The sequence below is a fragment of the Neovison vison genome, chromosome X (genome assembly GCF_020171115.1).
Source record: "Neovison vison isolate M4711 chromosome X, ASM_NN_V1, whole genome shotgun sequence".
Classification (NCBI taxonomy): Eukaryota; Metazoa; Chordata; class Mammalia; order Carnivora; family Mustelidae; genus Neogale; species Neogale vison.
Window position 1 is genome coordinate 47,496,812 of NC_058105.1, and position 27,842 is coordinate 47,524,653.

The window sequence follows — 27,842 nt, forward strand, 5'->3', positions numbered from 1 at the left end:
ATATTTTGTTTGTCTTTTTGTCATGCATATTGACCCATTTTCATTAATTGTGATCATATTTTATATTAAATGTTGTATCCTACTTTCTTTTTTTAAAGATTTTATTTATTTATTAGACAGAGATCACGAGTAGGAAGAGAGGCAGGCAGAGAGAGGAGGAAGCAGGCTCCCTGCAGAGCAGAGAGCCCGATGCGGGGCTCGATCCGAGGACCCTGGGCTCATGACCTGAGCCGAAGGCAGAGGCTTTAACCCACTGAGCCACCCAGGCACCCCTGTATCGTACTTTCAATTAATATTAGAGCATAAGCATTTCCTGTCATAAACTATGTGTAAATGTTAGTTTTATTGGTTATATGACATTCCATTGTATGACTCTATTATAATTTACTTAATCATTAAGTTTTTGGTTAGTATTTTATTATCCTAAGTAATACTAGGATTAACGTTGTACAAAAAGTTCGTGTACTTCTGTTTTCCTTAGGATGCATTCATTCACATGTTATGTAAATATGAGTGAGGGTCTTCTATGTGTCAGATACTATGCTAGGTGTCAAGTTTCTGCCTTGGGTGGCATGCTATTATTTATTGAGATAGGAAACACTGGAGGAGGAGCAAATTTAAGAGAAAACATGGTGTGTTCAGCTTTGGATGTGTTGAATGTGAGGTGCCTGCAAGACATCTGAATGGAGATGTCAAGAACATAGAACTCAGTGAAGAGGTCTGGATAAAGTTATAAAATTACAGTTGTGGCCACATACATATTTAAAGCCAGGTGAGTGAAAGAGATCATTTAGGGAAAAAATATGCAGTCTAGCTCTGAGAATGTCTGATGTTCAGAAGTTAGATAGCAGAAGTGGAGTCTACAAAGTGATTCTGAGGAGAGGGCAAAAGGATAGGAGGAAAAGCAAGAGTATGGCATTATAAATGCGATGGGAAGACTTCCAAGTAGGAGGAAATAGTTAACAGCATTAAATATAAGGAAGATGTCAAGCAAGATAGTGATTAAAAATGTTCCCTTTATTTATTTTATTTATTTACATAGATTTATTGACATGGAGGTCATTCATTGGTTGGGTATTTAATTGAGCACAGTTTCTGTGGAGTGTTGGAGAAGAAAGCCAAACTGGTAAGTGAGAGAAGAGAACAGAGATTGCAAATGTACCTGCAAAGTACATTTTCAATAAATTTGTCCATAAAAAGAAGAGCTGGAGAAGTACCTAGTTTGTAGGGAGGATTTTTTTTTTTAAGATGGTAGACTTGGGTACGTTTAATTGAGCATGGTTAATAGCTGATGAGAAGGGAAAGAGAGAGAGGGAGGAGGGAGAGAGGGGGACAGGAATCTACAATTACTGGATAGATAGAAACATTTTGAAGCCTAATGATATATATTGCTCACATGCCTTCTAAAAGGGTTTTTAAGCAGCACGCATGCTCACATGCCTTCTAAAAGGGTTTTTAAGCAGCACGCACTCCTAGGGCAATTATGAAAGAGCTCTGTTTTTGGTACCTACTGTTTCGTCAAATATGATAAAAACAAACAAAAACTTTGTCAAAGAATCTCATTATTGCTCTAATTTGCTCTTACTTCATTACTAGTGAGTTGAATGTTTTAAACGTGTGTGTGTGAATTAAATCTATGTCCTTTGCCCCCAAATGTTTCTATTTTAGACACTTTTACTTGCCTGAAAGTTAAAGGATCAGAATGGTATCATATTTTATCTTCCCAAATCATATGGTCTAGAGTCTTCATCTTATAAGTACACGCCAGTTTGACAACTTTTGGCTCAGCTAAACGGAAGAGACAGGAGATTATCATCTGAGTGACCACAGATGGAAGTGAAAAGGGGGCCATGTCCAGTCTTGGACCCCTATTCTCAGCCCTTAGGCTCCCTTTCTTAATCCGGAGGGCATCCCTCCAGTAACTTAAGTGTTTGGCTCTCAGACCACCCTTTCGGTGGCGCGGCCCCCTACTAAGGGGCCCAGAGAGCTGTGCGGCCCCTTTAAGAGTCCAGCTCCTCCCCGCTCCAGGGAAAGTTGCAGCTTTTTCCGCCTCCCGGGAGGGTGAGTAGGGCCGGCCGCCTGGGCAGGATTGCTGCCTTCTTGGAGTCGGAGACCCTCCCTTGAATCCGGCACTGGGACGTCTCACCCTCTCGAGGCACCTGTTGCAGGTGACAGGTATGTCCGCGGCCAGCGGCCGCCCCTTCGCCCTTGGTCCCGGGCTCCCTCGGGCCCCTAGCCCCTTTTCTCTGCCTAAGCGCCCCCCACCCCTATCTCAGGGACCCGCGCCCTTCTCTACCCCTCTATCCACTCTCCCAGTCTTTCCTTCTTTGTAGTTGAACCGCCCGTCCCTTCTCCCTTGTCTGCTCTCCGGACCGCACCCCCGACGCTTTGACTCCAGTCTGCTTGGGACGGTCCCTCCCGGCCAGTTTGCGTTCCTTCGGGCCTCTTCTGGCCCCTTCCCTGGCCCACCAGTCGCTAACGGGGGCTGTACCCCTTTGGGCTGCGCCTCCTCTGGGTCTCGCCTCACACAGAGTGGGTGGGCATTTCCCGCCAGCCCCAGCTGGAGCCCCTCCGGAGCTGGCCCTGGGGGCGGGTGGGGTCGAGCTCCTAGCGGGAACTGCACCCTCAAAGACGTCGAGTCACCTTTGCGGTGGTTCCTTTCTCAGCGCTTGGCCGTCGCGCCCGGTCTCAGCCTCGCACTGCTTCCGGACCTCGGACCTCGCGGGGTCAGCTTCTCTGGCCTCGTAGGTCCGCCCGAGGTAAAGGCTGGAGGCCGGTTGGCTGTGAATCCTGCCTCAGTGGACTCCCACTGCGCCTGGGCTGAGGACCCACGGGTGTGCTCTGGAGTTGAACTGCTTTCTCTTAACACCCTTCAAGCAGGCGTCAGAGGTTTGCTCGTGGAAGAGGGTCTCCAGAGCCCTCAGAGGGGGCACAGAATGCTCTAATCCCCAGTGATGGTTTGTAAGGGGCCAGAAAACATGTTCCTCCAGACCCCCAAAGTTGAATGTAATTTTTTTTTCTGGCGGTGAAAACATTTGGTTATAATTCTGGTGAACGAACAGGTGATCTGTTTTTCATTAACTGAGATTTTCTTCGCCCAGTAAGTACTCTGCTTCTTCAGGACCAGAGGAGCTAGCATTCCGGAATATTGTTTTTGGCAGGGTTGACCCTAGACCTTGTGCATTTGAGTCTGCACAGCATCCTGGACCTCCTATTTTTAACTGGCTTCTTTTCTGTTCTTTAAGCTCCCCACCCTGACTCCTCATAAACCCTTTGATATTAAAGTGTTAATAACCTAATGTGTTTACTTCACTGAGCTGTGGAGAGAAAGATGTTTAATGCAACAGATTTGAGGCCCCACCAATGAAGTCTGGGTGTTGTTTTTTTTTTTTTTGTAGTTGTAGGTATTGGGTTTTTTGTTGTTGCTGTTGTTTTGTTGTTGTTGTTTTTTTAGCACCTGCTGGAAATCCAAGTAGAAAAAGATCACCAGTTTGGCTTGTGAGACTTCTCCTAGCAGGGATTGAACATTTCTGGTGCCACAATTTTAGGTCAGAGCAGTGAAATGGAGCTTGGAGGCCTATTCTGGGATAATTGGTCAGTGAGTGTATGTGGCATTCTGGTTGATGCTCTCTGAGCTCTCCCTCTTAAGGCTACTAATAATGGTGGTTAGGATCTGTTGAGCCATGCACAATGCTATGTCCTTCATGTAGTCAACGCATATAATCCTCATAATAACTCTGTGGTACACACTACAGTTATAACCATATTGTGATGGAAAGGAAACTCAGAGGTTAAGCGCCTTGCCCCAAATCACCCAACTGATGACCCAACTGGGCAGAGCTTGTGTTCCCATCCCTTGTCCCACCACTTCTGCTGTCTTAGATTTTGCGAACACTAAATAAATAGCTCACAGGGGAGGATTAAGTGGTTAAAAATTTCCAACTTCCAAGCTGAAACGTGAGTTTTGGTCCTTGACTTGATTTCAGATGTGCTGTAGAGACTTGGGACCACTGACCTCACTGATGTCTTACCCTTTTCACCACTTCACTTCTTAACAGGGGGCCAGTTGGCACATTACTACCATAAGCACCCAGCCCTGAGTGTACCTGGCTGAATGAAGCCTCCGGGGCTTTTAGCTCGGTAGTAACTATCCTGAAGTTAGAGGGTAACCCTGGATTCTAGGGATGTGTGTCTGACTCAACTTACTCCTTTCCTGCAGGCTAGGGAAGAGATGAGGGTGTGGTAAGGGATAAGGATTTCCCAACAGCCCGCCCAGAGAGCCTGAGGGTGAGTGTGTGCTTGTTTTATCCTGGGGTGGATGGAGTACCTTCTGCACCCACAGCACCAGAGAGAAAATGTTCTTACTCTATCCCATCTGTAGGCCTTTGATCCAAATGTTTCTTTTTCCTGAAAAGCTAGCTTGCCTCCCAAACCCACTCTCCTGCTGTTCATTCCTATTCACCTCTCAAGAATTAGCTTTCAGGTCCTCTCCTTTGGTACAACCTTACTGAACACCCAATTCCTTCCCTGGAGCCAAATTACCAGTTATCCTGTCCTAAAAGCACTTTGTTTACACCTCAGGAACACCCTGAACATCTCTCTTAGTTGTTTTTCCACCTGGAAGGTTGTAACCTCTTTTAAGGGCAAGGTCAGGATCTTGGAGCTCCATTTGTCTTAAGTACAAGAGATTAATAAATATTCATGCTAGGCTGGAGATACCAGGCCTTTAAAGCCCAAGGGCTGGTGGTGGTAGAATTGAAGTCCACCAAACAGCTTCCTGAGGCACTTGAGATCTGACAGCTAGGAGTTTGTACTTAAATGTCACTTCAGAGAGGCCTCTTCCTAACCACAGTATTTAAACTTGCAACCCCATCCCTGAACATTCTATATGCCACTTCCCTACCTTATTACTGTAATGTAGCATATTGTGTGTGTGTGGTTTTTTTTTTTAATTTTTCTTTCTTCTTGCCTGTCCCTTCCATCCCCTTCCGTAATATATGTTCCATGTGGGCAGGGATTTATGTTCTATTTACTGGTAACAGAGCCCAGCACCCATAACAGAGCCTGGCACATCATGGGTGCTTAACTAATATTTGTGAAATGAATCAATGAGTGCCATTACTGTTCTAGGAATTGGAACTCTTTTGTGCTCTCCTGGACCTAAAAGGAAGTATCCCTAGTCTGTCACCTTACCACAGGCTCAGTTCCCACACAGCTTTCCTTCTGCTGAGTTTTGCTTTGAGACTACGTTCCTGATGACAACTTTGACCTAGTTGGAAGTATTTCCTCTCTCTTTCTTTTTAAGGCATGAGTCTCTGAATGGAAACTTCTAAAGTGAAAATGGAGAGAGGCGGGGCTTTTTGTTGGTAGGAAGGGGAAGATTTGCACTGAGAGGAGAGGATGTGGATTGTCAGACGTCTTCAGGCTTATCAGGCATTTGGCAGGCTCAGTAAGCTAGAGAAAGTTCCTGTGTACTGGGGAAATGAACAGCCAAAAAGAATTTAAGGTGGCACAAACTTGGCTTTTGGCCTCATGTTTCCCTTAGATTTTTAGGCATGAGGTGGTTACTGGATTATAAGCTTTGTGGAAAAGCCACTGTTGAGTGCTGTGTGTCTAGTACTTGACTAGTTTAGTTTTATACTAGGAGAATTCTGCAGTGTGAGGAAACCACTATGGAACAAAAAAGAAAAAAGGTATAATTGTGTTTAAATGTGGTTTGAAATAGTCAGAAAAAAAAAGGGGGGGGCGTGGCATCTGGGTGGCTTAGTTGGTTAACTGTCTGCCTTTTGCTCAGGTCATGATCCCTGGAGTCCCAGGATCCAGCTGCATTGGGCTCCCTGCCCAGTGGGGAGTCTGCTTCTCCTCTGCCCCTCACCCCACTTGTGCTGTCTCTCAACTAAATAAATAAAATATTAAAAAGAAAGGGGGAAAAAAGGAAAAAGGGGCACCTGGGTGGTTCAGTGGGTTAAAGCCTCTGCCTTCAGCTCAGGTCATGATCCCAGGCTTCTGGGATCAAGCCTGGCATGGGGCTCTCTGCTCAGAAGGGAAACTGCTCCCCCGACCCCCACCCACCTCTCTCTGCCTGTCTCTGCCTACTTGTGATCTCTGTCTGTCAAATAAATAAATAAAACCTTAAAAAAAAGGAAAAAACCCTAGAATTCCTTAAAAGACAAGCTTGGAAGGAGTTGGGCCCTTAAAATGGTGGTATATGTGGGATTTTCTGTCATTTGATGTATGTTAACTTCTTTAAAACTCAAGTTTGTATTAAAAAAACTTCTGCTCAGCCTCCTCTTCTACTAAATTTATCTCCTCAACCTCTGAACATTGGAGTGACCTAGGGGTCAGTCCATGTACTTTTTTCCATCCAGAATCCTAGAAGCACTCTTCCAGTCCCATGGCTTTAAATTTAAATAAATACCATCTATCTATACAGTCATCACTCCCACATTTATGTGTCTGACCCAAGCCTTTCTTCTAAGCTGCAGCCTCATACATCCAATGGCCTATTTGATAGCTCTACTTGGATGTATGTCCAATAGATAATCAAATGTGACATGGCCAAAACAGGACTCCCAATTCTTCTCAGATTCCCAACCCTTTCCCTCAGCCTTCTCTATCTCAGGAAAATGGCACCGTCGTCCATTCAGTTGCTCAAACTGAGAACCTAAGGTCACCCTTGATTCCTCCCCTTCTCTCACCTCCCCATATCCAATTCATCAGCAAGTCCTATTGACCTGATCTTCCAACTGTGTCATATATTATGTTGCACCTCTCCATCTCCTCTGCCTGTTACCCTAGTCCAAGCAACACAAGGCTGCAATAAAGATCTTTGCAGAGGGCCCACAATGGATGTAGATATAGATGCACCCACACAAATATTTCTGTAGGATAGCTTTGTAGCAGAATTATTGGGTCAAAGGATATTTACATTAAAAAATGTGAACAGGCTTCGCCAGAGTGACCTTCAGGAAGGTTTACACTCTTACCACAGAGTGCTTTTCTGCATGCCCTTGCTGAGGGTGGACAGTCTTTCTAATTTTTGCCCATCTGATAGGTGAAAATAGTGTCTAACTAGTTTAACTTGCAGTCCTTTTATTACTAGTAAGGCTGAGTATTTTTCATGTGTGTTGGCTCTTTGCAATTTTCCTGAGACTTGTTCCATAAGACCCTTTGCACATTTTTCTTTTGGGTTAAATATTTAATTTGTTTGTAAGAACACTGTGTTTATTAGGGATATTTATTCATTGCCTGTTACATAGTGCAAGTTTTTTGCTCTTGTCATATGTCATAACTTCGTTCATGCTTGTAATCAGATAAAACACACTATAAAACATTTTGAAAAACATGTTCATTAGATTTGGCAATTAGGAGGTCAATGACGACATCAGTGCAGCAGGAGAGAAGGCAGATTGTAGAGGACTGGGGAGTGAGCATGGAGAAGGCCTGATAAGGAACATGATATATACACTTTGAGGAGGCTGGGCTACAGTGGGAAGGAAAGGGCATTTCCCGTAGACAGTTGGGTACAAGGAACAAGGCCATCTTGTTAATTTTGTTTAGTTTTAAATATAGGACACGAGCCCATTTATATGGAGATGGCATAGAACTTGATGGTACATAGTTGCTGAGGATGTAGAAGGGTGCGGGCTCCAGAGTGAAAGAGGTAAAAAGACTGGTCTTAGAGTAAGGGAGTTAACTCTTCCACTGAGACGGGAGGGAAAGGGGCAGGACTGATGATGCTGTGGAGAAGGAAGGAACTGTGGAAGGACAAGATTGTGAGGAAGGTCCCACCTGATGTAAGGGCTGAGGAACTGGGATAGCATTTGAGAGGGATAAAAAGAGGAGCTTTTTAGAGACCTGTCATCCAGATTGCCACATCACAGCGAGCCAAGAGAGGCTTGGATAACTTGAATTTGTCTCCACCGCAAGTCACAGAATCCTGTTTCCATTCTTTCCAGCAGCACTCATCAGTCCAGATGTAGAAACAGAGTGTAGATGATCTAGTTCGGGGATTTTTCTGGGTAGCCATGATAGAAATATAAGAGGGCAGGAGATTGGACAGTGCTGGGGGAATAGTTGAAATGGTGGAACCCTGTGGAACCTGTATCTGTGACTAATTCTACTTTGAACTTGAGTAATTCTTAAGAGATGGAAAGTTCTTATGGCATCTTGTACTGTTTGTTGTTTGTAGCTCTGTTAATTCAGGCATCAGAATAGCTTTAATATCAGTGTCCTTAAACTATGGTTTGCAACTTACCAGAAAACGTGGGATGATTTACTGAGGGGCTATAATGTACCAGTTTCTAGGGGAAGTACTTGAGATATAGTGGAGAGGAAGACCATGGCCTTTTCTTCATGGAACTTACTTCAGCAGAAGAGGTATGTGTTAATGTATCGCATAAGTAGTGATTTCATCACAATTGTGATAAGTTCAATGACTAATTTTTTGGAAATCACATTGTCACATTGCTGTCTCTAACAGGTTTTACCAATTTACATTTACCAACAAAGTAAAATCTTCCCTTTTTAAAATTGAATACTGTCTTTTAAAAATTTTGCTGAATTGAGGGGCGCCTGGGTGGCTCAGTGGGTTAAGCCGCTGCCTTCGGCTCAGGTCATGATCTGAGGGTCCTGGGATCGAGTTCCACATCGGGCTCTCTGCTCAGCAGGGGGCCTGCTTCCCTTCCTCTCTTTCTGCCTGCCTCTCTGTCTACTGTGATCTCTCTCTGTCAAATAAATAAATAAAATCTTTTAAAAAATTTGCTGAATTGATAGGCAAGCATGAAAACACTTTCATTACCAGTAAGAGTGAAACTTTTTTCTTTTTTACAGCTATTGGCCATTTGATCTTCTTTCTTCAAGAATTATCTGTTCATGCTCATTTTCTGTTAGCTACTTAAGTCTCTGGGCTTTTGGTAGATTTCTTTTCTGTATTTGAACCCATTAACCACCCTTCTCTCTCTCTCCTCCCTTAACTCTGGAAACTCTAAAATGTATTTTACCCAGTCTCTGTCTATTCCCTTTTGATCTTTGAATTTATTTCTTATCTACTTTAGAAACTTTGGTGTAAATAGGGATTTGACTACATTTTTATTACTTGACCCAGCAAAAATAATACATATGTCTTCTGTTCTCCTTCCAAATTCCATTCCCCAGAGGTAACAATATTAAATTTTTATATCTTTCTGGACATTTCCATGCCTGTATAAAATATTTACTTCCTCTCATCCATCAATCTACCATCCATTAATCCTATCTGTACTTGTATGTTAAAAAATACAAATGGAATCATAATGTTTATGTATTGCAATAGATTTTTACTTAATATTTTTGTCAAGCCTTCAATGTCAATAAAAGTAGAACTATCTCTTTTTAACAGTGACATAGGTGTTTTCAAATGTGTCTGTGGAAGGAGAAGGTAAGATGGCAGACCCTAAACCTGTCTCATCCCTCAAACACAGCTAGATAATTATCAGATCATTCTGAACACCCAAGAAATCAATCAGAGGTCTGAGAGAACAAAAACTGCAGGTCTACATGTAGAAAAGTGACCGCCTTATGGAAGGTAGGAGATGCAGAGGATTGAATTGGGGGAGAGACAGCTGTGAATACAGTGATGGATTGGGAGCCTGCTTATGGAAGCTACTGCAAAGTATTATAAGCAGAAGAACACAAAATCTGAGCTTTTAGAAGTATGCTATAATGGGGGATGGGCCTGACTTAAAGGTGCTCAGGTGACAAAGTGGGGTGGAATCCCAGGTGTGACACTGTGATCTGAGTATCTCCTGGGGTGCTAGAAGAATGGATAGTGCTTAACTGCTTCATTGTCCCCAGGCTGGGGAGCAGGGACCCCGGCTGAGTGCTGAACCATGGTGCTGGCTTTCTCCTCTGTTTTGCGTAAACTGTGAATTGCTACAGTCCTGTAACTGCTTTCCTGTAATAGGCTGGCAAATGGCAAAAATGTGGTGAAACCCTCCCCCAGAGGAACAGTGTGCGTCCATGCCATAAGAGTCCCTAAAATTTGGAATTTTCAAACTCAGTCGCAGGCCTGAGATGAAAAAAAGTTAAGACACAGGGAGGGTGAACGCAGGGTTCTGACGGAAATCGGGGACACAAGAGTGATTGCTCTTCTGTGAGGGCTCACTAAAGATAGGGGGCATGAACTTTCAGCTCTAGGCCTAGAGAGCTGGGCGCCAGGATATTCATCCCACCAATCTGCGCTGAAAGCTCTCAGGTAGCAAAACAGTGCCACCTAGTGGAGGCTGGAGCTGCTTACACCAAGTCCCACCACCGCTGCACCCTGGAGGTGCATTTCCCCTAGAGCAGTTCCACCTGAGAATCAGTACAACAAGCCCTTCCCCAGAAGACCAGCAGGAACAACTTGCTTGCACCAAGTTTACCAATGATAGACTGCTGCAAAGCTTAAGCTCTAAGGGAAAACAGAATCTAGTTTCCTTTTATTCTTTATTTTATTATTATTTCCATTTATTTTATTATTATTTTCCTTTAAAAATTTTAAAATTAATTTTATTTTTTGTTTGCATACTTACTTAATTTATTTTGGGATCCAGATTCTTTTTAACAAGCAGGCCAAAACACACCCAGGATATAGTTTTTTTCCTGTTCCTTATTTTTCTTCTTCATCTTCTTCTTTTCTTTTCTGGAAAATTGAGGAAACAGAGAAATTCACCCCAAAAGAAAGACTGAGAAGCAGAACTCAGCCAGGGATTTAATTAATACCAATATAAGTAAGATGTCTGAATTAGAATTTTAAACACTGATTTTAAGGATACTAGCTGGCCTTGAAAAAAGCATAGAAGACACTAGAGAATCCCATGCTGCAGAAATAAAAGAACTAAAATCTAGTCAGGCCAAGATTAAAAATACTATACCTAAGATGCAATCCAAAGTGGAGGCCATAAAAATGAGGACGGACCAAGTAGAGGAGCGAATCAGTGATAGAGAAGATAAAATTATGAAAAATAATGAATCTGAAAAGAAGGAGGAAAGGGGGTGCCTGGCTGGCTCAGTCAGTTAAGCATCTGCCTTAATTTCAGGTCATGATCTTGGGGTCATGAGATGGAACCCTATTTTGGGCTCCCTGCTCAGTGGGGAGTTTGCTTCTTCCTCTCCCCCCTGCTCATGCTCTCTCTCGCTATCTCTCTCTTTCTCAAATAAACAAATAAAATATTTATTTAAAAAAGAGGGAAAGAAAGGTAATGGATCACGAAAGTAGACTTAGAGAACTCAGCAACTTATTAAAATGTAATAACATTTGTATCATAGGAGTTCCAGAAGATGAAGAGAAAGAAAAGGGGCCAGAATGTTCATTCAAAAAAAAAAATTATAGCTGAAAACTTCCCTAATCTGGGGAAGGACACAGACCTCGAAATCCAAGAAGCAGAGAGAATTCCCCTTAAATTCAACAAAAACCAGCCATTGCCAAGGCATATCATAGTCAAATTCGCAAAATACATAGACAAGGAAGGAATCCTAAAAGCAGCAAGGGAAAAAAAAGTCCTTAACCTACAAGGAAAGACAGATCAAGCTCACAGAAGATCTGTCCACAGAAACTTAGCAGACCAGACAGAAGTGCAGAAAATATTCAGCATGCTGAATGGGAAAAATAGGTAGCCAAGAATTCTTACCCACCAAGGCTGTCATTCAGAATAGAAGGAGATATAGAGTTTCCCAGACAAACAAAAACTAAAGAAGTTCGTGACCACTAAACCATCCCTGCAAGAAATTTTAAGGGAGACTCTGAGTGGAGGGAAAAAAAAAACGCCAAAAGCAGCAAAGACTAGAAAGGACCAGAGAACATCATCAGAGAGACCAACTTTACAGGTAACACAATGACACTAAATTTATATCTTTCAGTAATCACTCTGAATGTAAGTGGACAAAATTCTCCAATCAAATGACATAGGGTCTCAAAATGGACAAAAAGCAAAATCCATCTGTATGCTGCTTCCAAGAGACTCATTTTAGACCTAAAAATACCTGCAGATTGGAAGTGAGGGGATGGAGAACCATCTGTCATTCTAATGGATGTCAAAAGAAAGCCAGAGTAGCCATACTTATATCAGACAAACTAGATTTCAGAACAAAGACTGTAAAAAGAGATGAAGAAGGGCATTATAATTAAGGGGGTTATCTATCAAGAAGATCTAACAATTGCAAATAATTATGCCCCCAACTTGGGAGCACCCAAATATATAAATCAACTAATAAGAAAGAAACTCATTGATTATACTACAGTAATAGTAGGGGGCTTTAACACCTCACTTACAACAATGGGTAGATCATCTAAGCAGAAAATCAACAACAAAACGAGGGCTTTGAATGACACAGTGGGCCAAATGGACTTAACAGTTGTATTTAGGACATTTCATCCTAAAGCAGCAGAATACACATTTTTTTTGAGTGTTTGTGGAACATTATCCAGAACAGATCACATACTGGCTCACAAATTAGCCCTCAACAAGTACAAAAAGATCGAGATCATAGCATGCATATTTTCAGACCATAGTGCTATGAAACTTGAAGTCAACAACAAGAAAAACCTTGGAAAGACTTCAAATATGTGGAAGTTAAAGAACATCCTACTAAAGAATGAATCCATTAACCAGGAAATTAAAGAATAAATTTTTTAAAATGGAAGCAAATGAAAATGAAAACACGATAGTCCAGAACTTTGGGATACAGCAAAGGCAGTCTTAAGAGGGAAGTACATACCACTGGGTATTTACCCTAAAGATACAAACATAGTGATCCAAAGGGGCACGTGCACCCGAATGTTTATAGCAGCAATGTCCACAAGAGCCAAACTATGGAAAGAACCTAGAAGCCCATCAACAGATGAATGGAAGAAGAAGATGTGGTATATATATTCAATGGAATACTACGCAGCCATCAAAAGAAATGAAATCTTGCCATTTGCGACGACCTGGGTGGAACTAGAGGGTATTATGATTAGTGAAATAAGTCAGTCGGAGAAAGACAAGTATCATATTATCTCCCTGATATGAGAAAGTAAAGATGCAACGTCGGGGGTTTGGGAGGTAGGAAGGGAGGGAGACAAACCATGAGAAATTCTTAATCTCACAAAGCAAACTGAGGGTTGCCAGGGGTAGGGGGTTAGGGAGAGGGTGGTGGGGTGATGGACATTGGGGAGGGTACCTGTACCCCTGGGGCTAATAATACATTATATGTTTATAAAAAAATAAAAATAAATAAATAAATAAAGAGGGAAGAACATACCAATACAGGCCTACTTCAAGAAACAAGAAAAGTTTCAAAGACACAACCCAACCTTAAACCTAAAGGAGCTAGAAAATGAAGAGCAAATAAAGCCTAAAGCCAGCAGAAGGGAAATAATAAAGATTAGAACAGAATTAAACTATATAGAAACAAACAAAAAACCCTAGTAGAATGGATTAACAAACTAAGAGCTGGTTCTTTGAAATAATTAATAAAATTGATAAACCACTATGAGACTTATCAAAAACAAAAGAGAAAAGATCCAAATAAATAAAACCATGAATGAAAGGGGAGATCACAACCAACATCAGAGAAATGCAATTATAAGAGAAAACTATGAAAAATTATATGCCAACAAACTGGTCCACCTGGAAGAAATGGACAAATTCCTAGAAACCAATAGACTACCAAAGCTGAAAAAGGAAGAAATAAAAAAAATTGAAGAGACCTGTAACCAGCAAAGAAATTGAATCAGTAATAAAAATTCTCCCAGGGGGTGCCTGGATGTCTCAGTGGGTTAAAGCCTCTACCTTCGGTTCAGGTCATGATCCCAGGGTCCTGGGGTCGAGCCCCGCGTTGGGCTCTCTGCTCAGCGGGTAGCCTGCTTCCTCCTCTCTCTCTCTTTCTCTGCCTGCCTCTCTGCCTGCTTGTGATCTCTGTCTGTCAAATAAATAAATCTTAAAAAAAAAAAAGTCTCCCAACACACAAAAGTCCTGGGCCAGATGGATTCCAAGGGAAATTATACCAGCCATTTAAAGAAGAGTTAATACCTCTTCTTCTCAAACTGTTCCAAAAAAGATAGAAATGGAAGGAAAACTTCCAACCTCATTCTGTGAAGCCAGCATTATCTTGATTCCAGTACTAGACAAAGACCCCACTAAAAAGGAGAATTATAGGCCAATATCTCTGATGAACATGGATGCAAAAATTTTCATTAATATACTAGCAAATTGAATTCATCTGTACATTAAAATAATTATTTACCATGATCAGATGGGATTTATTCCTGGGCTGCAGGGGTGGCTCAATATTTGCAAATCAATCAATATCATACACCACATTAATAAAAGAAGAGATAAGAACCTTATGATCCTGTCAATAGATGCAGAAGAAGCATTTGACAAAATGCAGCATCCTTTCTTGATAAAAACCCTCAACAAAGTAGGGCTAAGTGGAACATACCTCAGCATCATAAAGGTCATATACGAAAGACCCACAGCTAATATTCTCCATGGGGAAAAACTGAGAGCCTTTACCCTACTGTCAGGAAGAAGACAAGGATGTCCACTGTCACCATTACTATTTAATGTAGTACTGGAAGTCTTAGCCTCAGAACAAAAAGAAATAAAGGGCATCCAGATTGGCAGGGAGAAATCAAACTTTCTCTATTTGGAGACAACATGATATTCTATGTAGAGACCCTGAAAGACTACACAAAAATTTGCTAGAAGTAATACATAAATTCAGCAAAGTTGCAGTATATAAAATCAATGAGCAGAAATTTTTCTATTTCCATATACCAAAAATGAAGCAGCAGAAAAAGAAATCAAGGAATTGGTCCCATTTGCAATTGCACTAAAACCCATGATATCTAAGAATAAACCTAACTAAAAAGGTGAAATATCTGGGCTCTGAAAATTGTAGAACACTTATGAAAGAAATTGAAGAGGACACAAAGAAATGGAAGAGTATTCCATGCTCATGGGTTGGAAGAGCAAACATTGTTAAAATGTCTGTGATTCCCAAAGCAATCATACATTTACTGCAATCCCTATCAAAATACCAACAGCACTTTTCATAGAGCTAGAACAAACAATCCTAAAATTTGCATAGGACCACAAAAGACCCTGAATAGCTAAAGCAATTCTGAATAAGAAAAACAAAACTGGAGGCATCAAAATTCCAGATTTCTACCTATAATACTAAAGCTGTAGTCTTCAAGACGGTATGGTACTGGCACAAAAACAGACACATAGATCAATGGAACAGAATATCCATACAGTTGTGGGTCCATTTGGACCCACAACTGTATGGATAACTAATCTTTGACAAAGCAGGAAAGAATATCCAATGAAACAAGGACAGTCTCTTCAAAGAACGGTGTTGGGAAAGCTGGACAGAAATGAGCAGAAGAATGAAACTGGACCACTTTCTTATACCATACACAAAAATAAATTCAAAGTGAATGAAAGACCTAAATGTGAGATAGGAAACCATCAAAATCCTAGAGAACATGTGCAGCACCCTCTTTCACCTTAGCCATAACAACTTATAACTAGACACAGTCTCTGGAAGCAAGGGAAATGAAAACAAAAATGAATTATTAGGACTTTTAAAAAATATTTTAAGAGACTCTTAAGATAGAAAACAAACTGAGGGCTGATGGAGGGACATGGGTTGGGGATGGGCTAGGTGGGTGATGAGTGTTAAAGAGGGCACTTGTGATGAGCACTCGGTGTTGTGTGTAGTGATGAATCACTGCATTCTACCCCAGAAACCAATATTTCACTGCATGTTAACTAATTAAATGAAAAAAAAGGAATAAAACCAGTGGCATAGTATTCCATTATATATGTACCATAGTTAACATACTCAGTTTCTTATCGATATATGTTTATATTGTTGTATAACTTTTTTGTTTATTCAAACACCAAGCACCCTTATGATATATATTTGTATGTGTACTTGAATATCAGTAGGATAAGTTTTTCAAAATGGAATGCCTCCACTGAAAAGTGGTAAGGGGTGTTAAAGATCCAGAGAGGTCTGGGACGCCTGGGTGGCTCAGTTGGTTATGCAGCTGCCTTCGGCTCAGGTCATGATCCTGGCATCCTGGGATCGAGTCCCGCATCGGGCTTTTTGCTCGGCAGGGAGCCTGCTTCTCCCTCTGCCTCTGCCTGCCATTCTGTCTGCCTGTGCTCGCTCTCTCTCCCTCTCTCTCTGACAAATAAATAAATAAAATCTTAAAAAAAAAAATCCAGAGAAGTCTAGTAAGATAAAGACTGGCTACTGTCCCCTGGATTTAGGAGGTTCCTGGTGACCTTAGAGCAATTTCAGGGGGTGAGTGGCCTGGAATGCTAGACTTTGGTAGGTTGAGAATTGATTGGGGATATGAGGAGGTGGAGGCACTGAATATGGAGAATTCCTTAGAGAAACTTGGCTCTAAATAGCAGTGAGAGTGGTAGTAGGGAAAAGGTTGAGATCTAGGGATTTTTTTTTTAAGATTTTATTTATTTATTTGTCAGAGAGAGAGCGCGAGCCAGAGCGAACACACAAGCAGGGGGAACAGCAGAGAGAGGGAGAAGCAGGCTCTGTGCCAAGAAGAGAGCCCCATGTGGGGCTCAATCCCAGGACCCTGGGATCATGACCTGAGCTGAAGGCAGATGCTTAACCAACTGAGCCATCCAGGTGTCCCAAGGGATTTTTTTTTTTAAATTTAGGAGAGACTTAGACATTTAAAAGCTGATGAGAAGGAAGGGATAATTGATGGAGCACAGTCCTTACAGGGTGAAGTTTTTATGTTGGATAGAAGAGGATCCAGAATGAAATGGAGGGATTACCCTTAAACAAGAGGAAGTACATTACTAGGTGGGAAGAACAAAAAGTGAATACAGATGAAAATAGATTTATAGATTTGGTGGCAGAAACTTGTCTGAGGGGATTTATATTTTTCTGTGATGTAGGAAGAAACGTCATCTTTAGATCAGGGGTTGAAGTGGGGCAAGGGTTGGGTTGGAGATTGGCAGTTCGTAAAGGAAGGTTTAAAATAGTTATTGTGGTGAACAGGAAAGCATATTCGGGGTGTCAGGCAGTGTTGAGGTCAACTTGATGACCAAGAATCATATTGATAATAACCTACCAGACTGATTTTTTTCCAGTAGACTTCAGTAGGTCCAATGCAGGCATAAAGCACAACAGTTGGGCTCTTGTAGGGTTATGTTTTTATCAGATATTTGCAATGAAAATGGGTCATTGAGGATATTGGCAGAGTGAAGTTGAAACAATAGAATTCAAACTGCCTAGGAGAGGAAGTGAAAACAATTAGGAGCTGACAGAGCAGAAGCAGAAGGGTATTGAATTAATGATATCAAAAGTGAAGTCCTGGATGATAAGCTCTTAGGTGTGTCTGAATATATTTGGTATTTTTGTTGCCAGCTCATTTAATCAACAAATACTTATTGTATGCATATTATGTACCAGACAATGCCCTGGGCACTGAAGGTATAGAGATGAACAAAACAAAGTCCCTTCTCTCATACAGCTTGCTCTCTAGTGCGGGAGATTGTTCATTTTTATAAAGGGGCATCCTCATTGATTTGCTGATTACTGTTTGTGTACTTATATTTGGAACTAATAATGAATGATAAAGTGAAATATTTACATATATAGGGTGAGGAAAGTTCAGGTAGACATTTTGAGTGCCTCCCTTATTGTACGTTATAGTAACTGAATTATGAAAATTTATACCCCCCCTTAAAACTTTTTAAGGTAATTTCATATGCTATGCCAGAAATGAAGATAAAACAAAGATACACACACATAATTTGAACATTTTAGCAGTTTTAATTTTTTTATGCTTTAGGATTTTTTAAAATATCTACATTGCTTCTAGCTATAGACCAGATGTCGACATTGCATGTACCAATCTGGTTCTAGGGATTTAATGTAATTTAATGTAATGTGTTAAGTAATTATGGTTAAGCAGTTTAGGAGGGAAAGAAAGTATGTTCATATTTTTACCTTTATATTTTCCAATTTCTCCTCTTTTGTGTATATATACTTATGGATATTTTAATATTTTATTTGAAAGAAATTAGCATTTATGTCTTAGGCCTTATTTATGTCTTTAGGCCTTAAATAAAGCTTAAAATTATTCACTACATATACAGATAAATTTAAGTTCAACCACAGGTTATTTGATTGTGTTTTAAGGTTTCTGTGGCCGTAGCTAGATCACAGCATCCCTAAAATTAAAAAAGAAACCAAATGCATGAAATCACAGTTATGTGTGAACATGGGCTGGATTAGTCATGAACCATCATGATTTCTCATCTAAGGGGACTGTGTGGGTGATTTTTAAGTGACATGGCTTGCAAGAAAGAATTAGATGATTAGCTAGAGTTCAGTTTAGAAATCCCCACCATCTGTGACCCTGGTAGAAGAGGGTCTTCCCTACAAGGGTGATGGTTTATAAAAGCTCATTGACTAAGGAAGGATAATGGTGTTGTACACAGTCATGGGACTTATTGAAAAATGACAACGTGTCAGCTCTTACCAGACTTAAAAAAATTTTTGTGCATATAAATGATCTGGATTTTAAAACATTATATTTTTTTAGTGGGGAATTTTTAATCTGCTTAAGCCTCTGGGCTGTTAAGGAAAAACAGTTGGGCAGAGAAGAGGATAAACTGGGCATCCATCCCCCCTCCATCAACCTCATGGGGCTCTTGTGAGCCTTCCTGGCTTATGTGACAGGTAGCTTTAAATGTAGGTCTTGCAAGATGGAAAGCCAAATGGGATTTGACATATATATGCATTTCTCTTATTGCCAAGGGTGGTATTTGGACACATGGTCTCATTTTTATGATCTTTTATATATACTTACTTCTGTGTACCATGTTTGTGGAGATCTGCCTTCCAGGATTGTAGTAGTTTAAGATGTCCAGAGTTGCTGAGGAGAAGGAAATGGTGTGAAATCATGAAAATTAAGACCACATTTCCATGTATCCAAAAAAAAATCCACCCTGCAGGAGAAATATATATATTAAGATACCCAACATCCCTCTGGGGCTTACTTTATTTAGAGAAGTGTGTATTATTTTAAGTGGGAATTTCTTCAGGCCATTTATGAGCAGAATTTGGTGGCATTGAAAGGTAACCATGTGGTTTCAATCTGGAGGAAATTGTCCCCAACTGTGATTCTAAGAACTAACAAAAGAGATTATATTTTAGTTACTTCCCCCATATGCTCCTACTGTCCTTTAGAAGGGATATCCTGGATGAGGCAAGATCAGGGGACTGAGAAAGTAAGCCAGACTGAGGGTCTCTCAAACATTCATTTGTTACTAGCTGAGGATTTAAAAAAAAACAAACAAACTCCAGTTACTGAGTGTAAGGTGTCCCTTTTCCAAATTATAACCAATATTATCAGAAAAAGAAGAGACTGTATAGTATAGTGGTTAAGAGGTCAGACCCTGGAACCACACTGCCTGGGTTCAAAGACCAGATTGTCTATTATAGGATGTATGACCTTGGGCAAGTTACTTGCCGGACTCGTGCCTCCCTTTCTTTGTAAAACATGATAATATAGTATCTGCTTCACAACCTGATCAGGAGGACTAAATGACTGCATCTGTAGGAAGTGCTTAGAAAAGTGCTAGGTACATAGTAAACATTATAAAGTATAAGCTGCTTCTCCTTTTTTTTCATCTTCATCAGTTGGTGGGTATCTTTTTAAGCTATCTGAAACTGCTAATGCCTCAGTGTATACAAACTCCACTTTGATAGAACCTGTTTTGAGAAGGATCGTAAGGAGCAAAAGAACCTTAGTGTAAACGCTGAATCAGAATCTTGTAAACTTGAGAGCTAGTTACAAATTTTTCGTTGTTCGGGGAAAAAAACTAACAACTTGGCTAACATAACACTTGAGAATGGACCCCACTGCAGGCATGCCTGGGCACATTGTCTGAGATTGCAGGGGTCTAGATGCCACTTGACTGTTAGGAAGCCTCAATTGCCCTTTGGGTTTGGGGCCTTGATTCTGACTCCTCTACTTTATTACCGCTCTTGTTTTTCTTCTTTTGATCCTATTTTTTATTTTATTTTTTTAAAGATTTTATTTATTTATTTGACAGACAGAGATCACAAGTAGGCAGAGAGGCAGGCAGAGAGAGAGGGGGAAGCGGGCTCCTTGCTGAGCAGAGAGCCTGATGCGGGGCTCGATCCCAGGACCCTGAGACCATGACCTGACCTGAAGGCAGAAGCTTTAACCCACTGAGCCACCCAGACACCCTGATCCTATTTTTTAAATTGTACTATTTTGTTATGTTTTATGTATCTTTTTAAGTCATATTAAATCCCATCTGGAACAATGTATTAGTAAATAGTTTTTCAGCTGGTCATATCCAATTACGAACATTTACTTAACATTGATGCTTGTCAGCCTATCTCTATGCAGAGAGGTATGGTGACTTTCCATCTGGAAAAGACTACTGATTAGATTTCTCAAATATCACAGTGAGATGTCAAAACAGCTATATTCTCATATCTTTTTCAAAGCATATGGTTAATAATAATTAAAATTAAACAGCTGCCAAATTGGCTGCTTATTCCAGACTGGCCACTTTTATGTGCCTTTTAACTATGCCTTTTACTCATGATGTACACTGGAATCATCACAGCCTTAGGCAGGAGCTCCTATTATTAATCACTGCTTTTACAAATGGGGAGACTGAGACTCAGGGAGGTCAAATAACTTACTGAAGGTCACACAGCTAAAAAAGTAGTGAAGCTCTGTTTGAAAGCCAAGCAGCATGGTCCCAGATCAGTGCTTATAGGCACTATTCTAAGCAATACTTCTCTTAATTAGAAATCTAGCACATTAGAACCTCTAGTTCTTAGTAGAAGAGAATGTTCTGTTTTACAGAACATTCACAGGTTCTGCAGGTTTTACCTGAGTGTAATGTCTTCTGTATGCCCCTTTCCATCTCTACTACCACTGCCTTGTACTTTGGGCTCTCATCATCTGCCCCCTGGATTTTTATCACAGCCTTCTCAAATCTATATTCTGCATAACTATCAGAATGTTCTACCAAGTCTTTGCCTTACCTAAAACTCTTCAATGGTTCCCTTTGTCAGAGGCTAATTATCCATGTTTCTGAGCATAGTATATCAAACTCTTCCCTTTGCATGATATGATTCTCACCCCTTGTCTCTTCCACACCCCCCTTACAATGTACTTTCCAGTACTGCTGTATTGCTTGCTCATACCATGTTGCTTTATGCTTCCATGCTTTTGTAAATGCCATGTGCTCTACTTGGCTTCACCAGCTGGTCCACATTATTTACAACCAGTTCACATGCTGTGGCTGGTATCTCTTTCTAGTTCCCTTCCCCGAAGCTGGTGTGGGTGTTCCAAGTTGGTGTTCTCATTATACCTTGTGAATATATTTCTTGGATCACCATGTTATTTTATGATTATCTATTTAAGTATCTCTTTCAATAGGCTGTGAACTGCTTTGGGGCAGGGGCTGTACATGATTTTTATCCTTAGCCAGTTAACATTGCCCTTAGCATGTAGTTGGCCCTCCTAACTAGGGAGTATTCTGTAAATAGTGCAGAATACAGAGCTTCAGGTCAGGGAATGAAGTGGGTTTTTGAAGAACTAAAACCACACGAACATTCAAAGTTAACTACCAGGACAGTAGAGGGAGATGTCTCACAGAAGAATCTTTGGGCCACATACATTTATGTTATTTAATCCAGGAACCAGAAGGGGCTTGGGGGGATGGGAATAGGGGTCTAAAGAAAAGTTGGAAAAGTTACCATATTAAGTGTCTAAAATAGGTATATTTTATTTTATTTTTTTAAAATATTTTATTTATTTATTTGACAGAGAGAGATCACAAGTAGGCAGGGAGGCAGGCAGAGGGGGAGGAGAGAAGCAGGCTCCCTGCTGAACAGAGAGCCCGACTCGGGGCTCAATCCCAGGACCCTGAGATCATGATCCGAGCCGAAGGCAGAGGCCCTAACCCACTGAGCCACCCAGGCACCCCTAAAACAGGTATATTTTAATAAAATATTTAGAGTTATTTTCTTAGAGGGATATCTACCCTAAAATTTATAGGGACAGTTGATAAAATGTCTAACACTACCCAAAGTAAACATTTTATTAACTGTAAGCAGTGTTGTATGTTCACTCAGCTGTTACCAACCAAAAAAATGTTATCTGTTGGTGCCTTTGTGCATAGGTGGCTGGATCCAAATAAGGAGATTTGGGGAAACCCTGCATCTCTGGAAGCTTTCTTTTCATGTAATCTTTTTTTTTTTTAATAAAGTGCGCAGATTTACCACATAATCTATTTTGGTCTCACTTCTGTGCTCTAAAATTCATTCTCTTACCTTTAGATTTTCATATAGTATTTTTTTCTCCAAAGGGAGTTGGATTTTGCCAGCTTTTAAGGGCTCTACCTCATTCGTGTTTTGGAAACCCACACATATAATAAGTATTCATTCTGAGAATGCTTAAGATTGGTCTACTTCAGATACTGTCATTGCCTTGGTTACAATTAGTTAATAGAGTTCACTTTGGAATATACTTCATTCATAGCAGCACAAATCCTTATTTGCTGCCCTATTTGCCTCAGGGCAACTGCATTACAATCATCAGAGTGATTTATTCTTTCCTAATTAACGTACATCATAAATATATGCAAGCAGAATCACAATAACATATGGCAGTTTGTAAAAATGGTTTCACAGTAACATATGGCAGTTTGTAAAAATGGTTTCCCTTCATCCTCCTTTAAGCAAAACTTGCCAAACTTTTTTGATCATTCTCCCTTACCACTAAAAATTTCGATCACCCCTACTATATGTATATTTACTTATAAATGGCATATTAACTGTACTAATATTATATAAGACATTCATTTCTATAAAAATAGAAATAAAGGTACAAGATGAAATGAATACTTTAAAATTAATTTTAGTATTTATGAGGGCATCTGGGTAGCTCAGTTGGTTAAGCAACTGCCTTTGGCTCAGGTCACGATCCTGGAGTCCTGGGATCAAGTTCTTCATCAGGCTCGCTGCTCAGCGGGGAGTATGCTTCTCCTTCTGACCCTCCCCCACCTCGTGCTCTCTCTCATTCTCTGAAACAAATAAATTAAAAAATTAATTTTGGTATTTATTAATGGTGTAATAACATTTGCTCTCATTTTTTCCTTTGCTCTCATTTTGATGAGAACACTAACATTAAATGTGCTTTGTTTAAACAAAACATTGGTTTATGATACAGCTATTCGAAAGCCTGATTCTAAGTCCTATTTATTATTATACTTGATTCAAGTGACAGAGCTGAAAAAAGAAACAGAATATATAAATCTAACAATAAATAAAAGAAGCCTATTGTTGAATGCACTTACTAAATAATGATACTCATAGTTCTGGGAAACAATTATGCAAATATTTTGTTGCTGTTTCATCTTCTCAGCTCTGAGCATGCATGCTGTCTTTTCACATTTTTTAATTCAAGTATAATTAACATACATTATTATATTAGTTTCAGGTGTGCAATATAATGATTCAACAATTTTATACGTTTTTCAGTGCAGCCACTGTGGGAAACACTATGGAATTTCCTAAAAAAATTAAAAATAGGGGTGCCTGTGTGGCTCAATCAGTTAAATGTCTGCCTTCAGCTCATTCATGATCTCAGGGTCCTGGAGTCAAGCTTGTATTGGGCTCCCTGCTCAGCAGGGAGTTGACTTCCCCCTCTGCCTCCAACCCTCCCCTTCTTTGTGTGCGTACTCTCTCTCTGTGTCTCTCAAATGAATAAGTAAAATCTTTTTAAAAATTAAATATAGAATTCCTGTACCATCCAGTAATTCTACTACTGTATTTCCACATTTTCAACAAGTGGTTCAAAACTCAATGAAATTCTTCATGGAAGTGTCAGAAGATAAAACACATGTTTTAGGCAACAAAATTAAATAATAATGAAAATAATTTCAAATTTACTGTGTATTGTTTATTCTTTATAAAGGAAATCTTTTTGCACAATGAAGGAAACCATCAAAAAGGCAGCCTACTGAATGGGAGAAGATATTACAACTGATATTGCAACTGATATTGCAACTGATATATGAAGAACTTATGTAATGTAACACACAAAAAAATCCCCAAATAATCTGATGGGCAAGGGAACTGAATATTTTTCTAAAGAAGACGTACAAGTGGTGAACAGACACATGAAAAGATGCTCAGTATCACTAATCATCATCATGGAAGTGCAAATCAAAACCACAATGAGATACCACCATACACCTGTCAGGCTGGCTAAAATAAAAAAGACAGGGATGACTGGGTGGCTCAGTTGGTTAAGCATCTGCCTTTGGCTAAGGTCATGACCTCGGGGTCCTGGGATTGAGCCACATATTGGACTCCCTGTTCAAGAGGGAGCCTGCTTTCCCCTTTCTCCTGCCTGCCCCCACTTGTGCTCTCTCTCACTCTTTCAAATAAATAAAATCTTTGGAAAAAACACACACACACAAGAACCAAAAGTAAAAAATAAAAAAAATAGCAAGTGTTGGTGGGGATGTGGATAAAAAGGAACCCTTGTGTGCTCTTGAGAATGCAAATTGGTACAGCCTCTGTGGAAAACAGTATAGCATTTCTTCAAGAAGTTAAAAATAGAATTACTGTATGATCCAGTAATTCCACTACTTTTGAACTATGAATTTTGGGTTATTTACCCAAAGAAGATGAAAACACTAATAGAAAAAGATATAAGCACTCCTATGTTTATTACAGCATTATTTAAAATAGCTAAGATACAAAAGCAACTCAAGTGCCCCTCAATAGATAAATGGAGGGGTGTGTGTGTGTGTGTGTGTGTAGATAGGTAATGGAATATTACTCAGCCATGCATAAAAAAGAATGAGATCCTGCCATTTGCAGTGATAGGGGTAGACCTAGAGGGTATAATGCTAAGGGCAATAAGTTAGTCAGAAAAAGACAAATACCATACAATCTCACTCATATGTAAAATTTAAGAAACAAAACAAATGAATAAAGAAGAAAGAAAAAAAACCACCCAGACTCTTTTTTAAAAATTTCTTTTCAGCTTAATAGTATTCATTGTTTTTGCACCACACCCAGTGCTCCATGCAATACGCTCCCTCCCTAATACCCACCACCTTGCTCCCCCAACCTCCCGCCCCCTGCCCCTTCAAGACCCTCAGGTTGTTTTTCAGAGTCCATAGTCTCTCATGGTTCACCTCCCCTTCCAATTTCCCTCAACTCCCTTCTCCTCTCCATCTCCCCATGTCCTCCATGTTATTTGTTATGCTCCACAAATAAGTGAAACCATATGATAATTGATTCTCTCTGCTTGACTTATTTCACTCAGCATAATCTCTTCCAGTCTTGTCCATGTTACTGCAAAAGTTGGGTGTTCATCCTTTCTGATGGAGGCATAATACTCCATAGTGTATAAGGACCACATCTTCCTTATCCATCTGTCCGTTGAAGGGCATCTTGGTTCTTTCCATAGTTTGGCGACCGTGGCCATTGCTGCTATAAACATTGGGGTATAGATGGCCCTTGTTTTCACTACATCTATATCTTTGGGGTAAATACACAGTAGTGCAATTGTTGGGTCTTAGGGTAGCTCTATTTTTAATTTCTTGAGGAATCTCCACACTGTTCTCCAAAGTGGCTGCACCAACTTGCATTCCCACCAACAGTGTAAGAGGGTTCCCCTTTCTCCACATCCTCTCCAACACATGTTGTTTCCTGCCTTGCTAATTTTGGCCATTCTAACTGGTGTAAGGTGGTATCTCAATGTGGTTTTAATTTGAATCTTCCTGATGGCTAGTGATGATGAACATTTTTTCATGTGTCTGATAGCCATTTGTATGTCTTCATTGGAGAAGTGTCTGTTCATATCTTCTGCCCATTTTTTTAATATGATTATCTGTTTTGTGCGTGTTATGTTTGAGTTCATTATAGATCCTGGATATCAACCTTTTGTCTGTACTGTCATTTGCAAATATCTTCTCCCATTCCATGGGTTGCCGTTTTGTTTTCTTGACTCTTTCCTTTGCTGTGCAGAAGCTTTTGATCTTGATGAAGTCCCAAAAGTTCATCTTTGCTTTTGTTTCCTTTGCCTTTGGAGACATACCTTGAAAGAAGTTGCTGTGGCTGATATTGAAGAGGTTACTGCCTTTGTTCTCCTCTAGGATTCTGATGGATTCCTGTCTCACGTTGAGGTCTTTTATCCATTTTGAGTTTATCTTTGTGTATGGTGTAAGAGAATGGTCAAGTTTCATTCTTCTACATATAGCTGTCCAGTTTCCCCAGTACCATTTATTGAAGAGACTGTTCTTTTTTCCACTGTATATTTTTTCCTGTCTTGTCAAAGATTATTTGCCCATAGAGTTGAGGGTCCATATCTGGGCTCTCTACTCTGTTCCACTGGTCTATGTGTCTGTTTTTATGCCAGTACCGTGCTGTCTTGGTGATCACAGCTTTGTAGTAAAGCTTGAAATCAGGTAACGTGATGCCCCCAGTTTTATTTTTGTTTTTCAGTATTTCCTTAGTGATTCAGGGTCTCTTCTGATTCCATACAAATTTTAGGATTATTTGCTCCAGCTCTTTGAAAAATACTGGTGGAATTTTGATCAGAATGGCATTAAAAGTATAGATTGCTCTAGGCAGTATAGACATTTTAACAATGTTTATTCTTCTGATTCAAGAGCATGGATTTGTCTTCTATCTTTTTGTGTCTTCTTCAATTTCTTTCATGACTGTTCTGTAGTTCCTCGAGTACAGATCCTTTACCTCTTTGGTTAGGTTTATTCCCAGGTATCTTATGGTCCTTGGTGCTATAGTAAATGGAATCAATTCTCTAATTTCCCTTTCTGTATTTTCATTGTTAGTGTATAAGAAAGCCACTGATTTCTATACATTGACTTTGTATCCTATCACGTTACTGAATTGCTGTATGAGTTCTAGTAGTTTGGGGGTGGAGTCTTTTGGATTTTCCATATAAAGAATCATGTCATCTGTGAAGAGAGAGAGTTTGACTTCTTCATTGCCAATTTGGATACCTTTTATTTCCCTTTGTTGTCTGATTGCTGTTGCTAGGACTTCTAATACTATGTTGAATGAGAGTTATACCCAGACTCTTAAATACAAAGAACGAACCTGTGGTTCCCAGAGAGGAAGTGGTGGCGGGGGATGGGGTGCGGAGAGTGAAATAGACAGGTATTAAGGGTAGACTTATCTTGGTGAGCAATGAGTAATATACAGAGTTGTTGAGTCATATTGTACACCTAAAGCTAATATACCACAGTATGTTAATTATACTTCAGTAAAAAAGAAGATTCAGATAAAAATAATAAAACACCTCTTAGAAGGAAAAAAACCCCCTCTGACATAAAACAACATTTTACTGTTTGAATACATTCAGAGTCTCCTACTATTTTATAGGTATTCTGAGGTGGTAAAATTCTGATTACAAGATATGGTTATATTTAATTTTAAAACTTTAAAAAAGAACTTTATTGACATATAATTTAATATAATTTACATATGATAAACTACATTTTAAAAAGTATGGTATTTGATAAATTTTGACATATGATATACCTATTAAACCATCACCAAAATTGAGATAGTAAACATTCATTACCTTCAAGTTTCCTTATGCCATTTTGTAATCTTTCCTTCTCGTCCTTCTCTGTACTTTAACACCCCTCTCCAGCAACTACTAATCTGTTTTCTGCCACTATAAATTAATTTTCATTTTCTAGAGTTTTATATAAATCATGTATTTTGTGTTCTTTTTGTCTGAATTT

The 27,842-nt window shown here is 39.9% G+C and overlaps 1 protein-coding gene across 6 annotated transcripts in view; it reads left to right on the forward strand.

Annotated features, from left to right (window-relative positions):
- The window catches only part of SYTL4 (synaptotagmin like 4), a 107,899-nt gene that overhangs the window by 38,445 nt on the left and 41,612 nt on the right, over positions 1-27,842 (forward strand). For 4 of the 6 annotated variants that reach the window (XR_006382423.1, XM_044234779.1, XM_044234784.1 and 1 more), the window contains exon 1: positions 2,046-2,175. The exons of 1 other annotated variant lie outside the window; for it this stretch is intronic. The gene's annotated coding sequence lies outside the window, so the exon portion shown is untranslated. Of the gene's footprint in view, positions 1-2,045; positions 2,176-8,342; positions 8,380-27,842 lie in introns of those variants that run through there. One more of the 6 variants, XM_044234783.1, reaches the window with a different exon arrangement.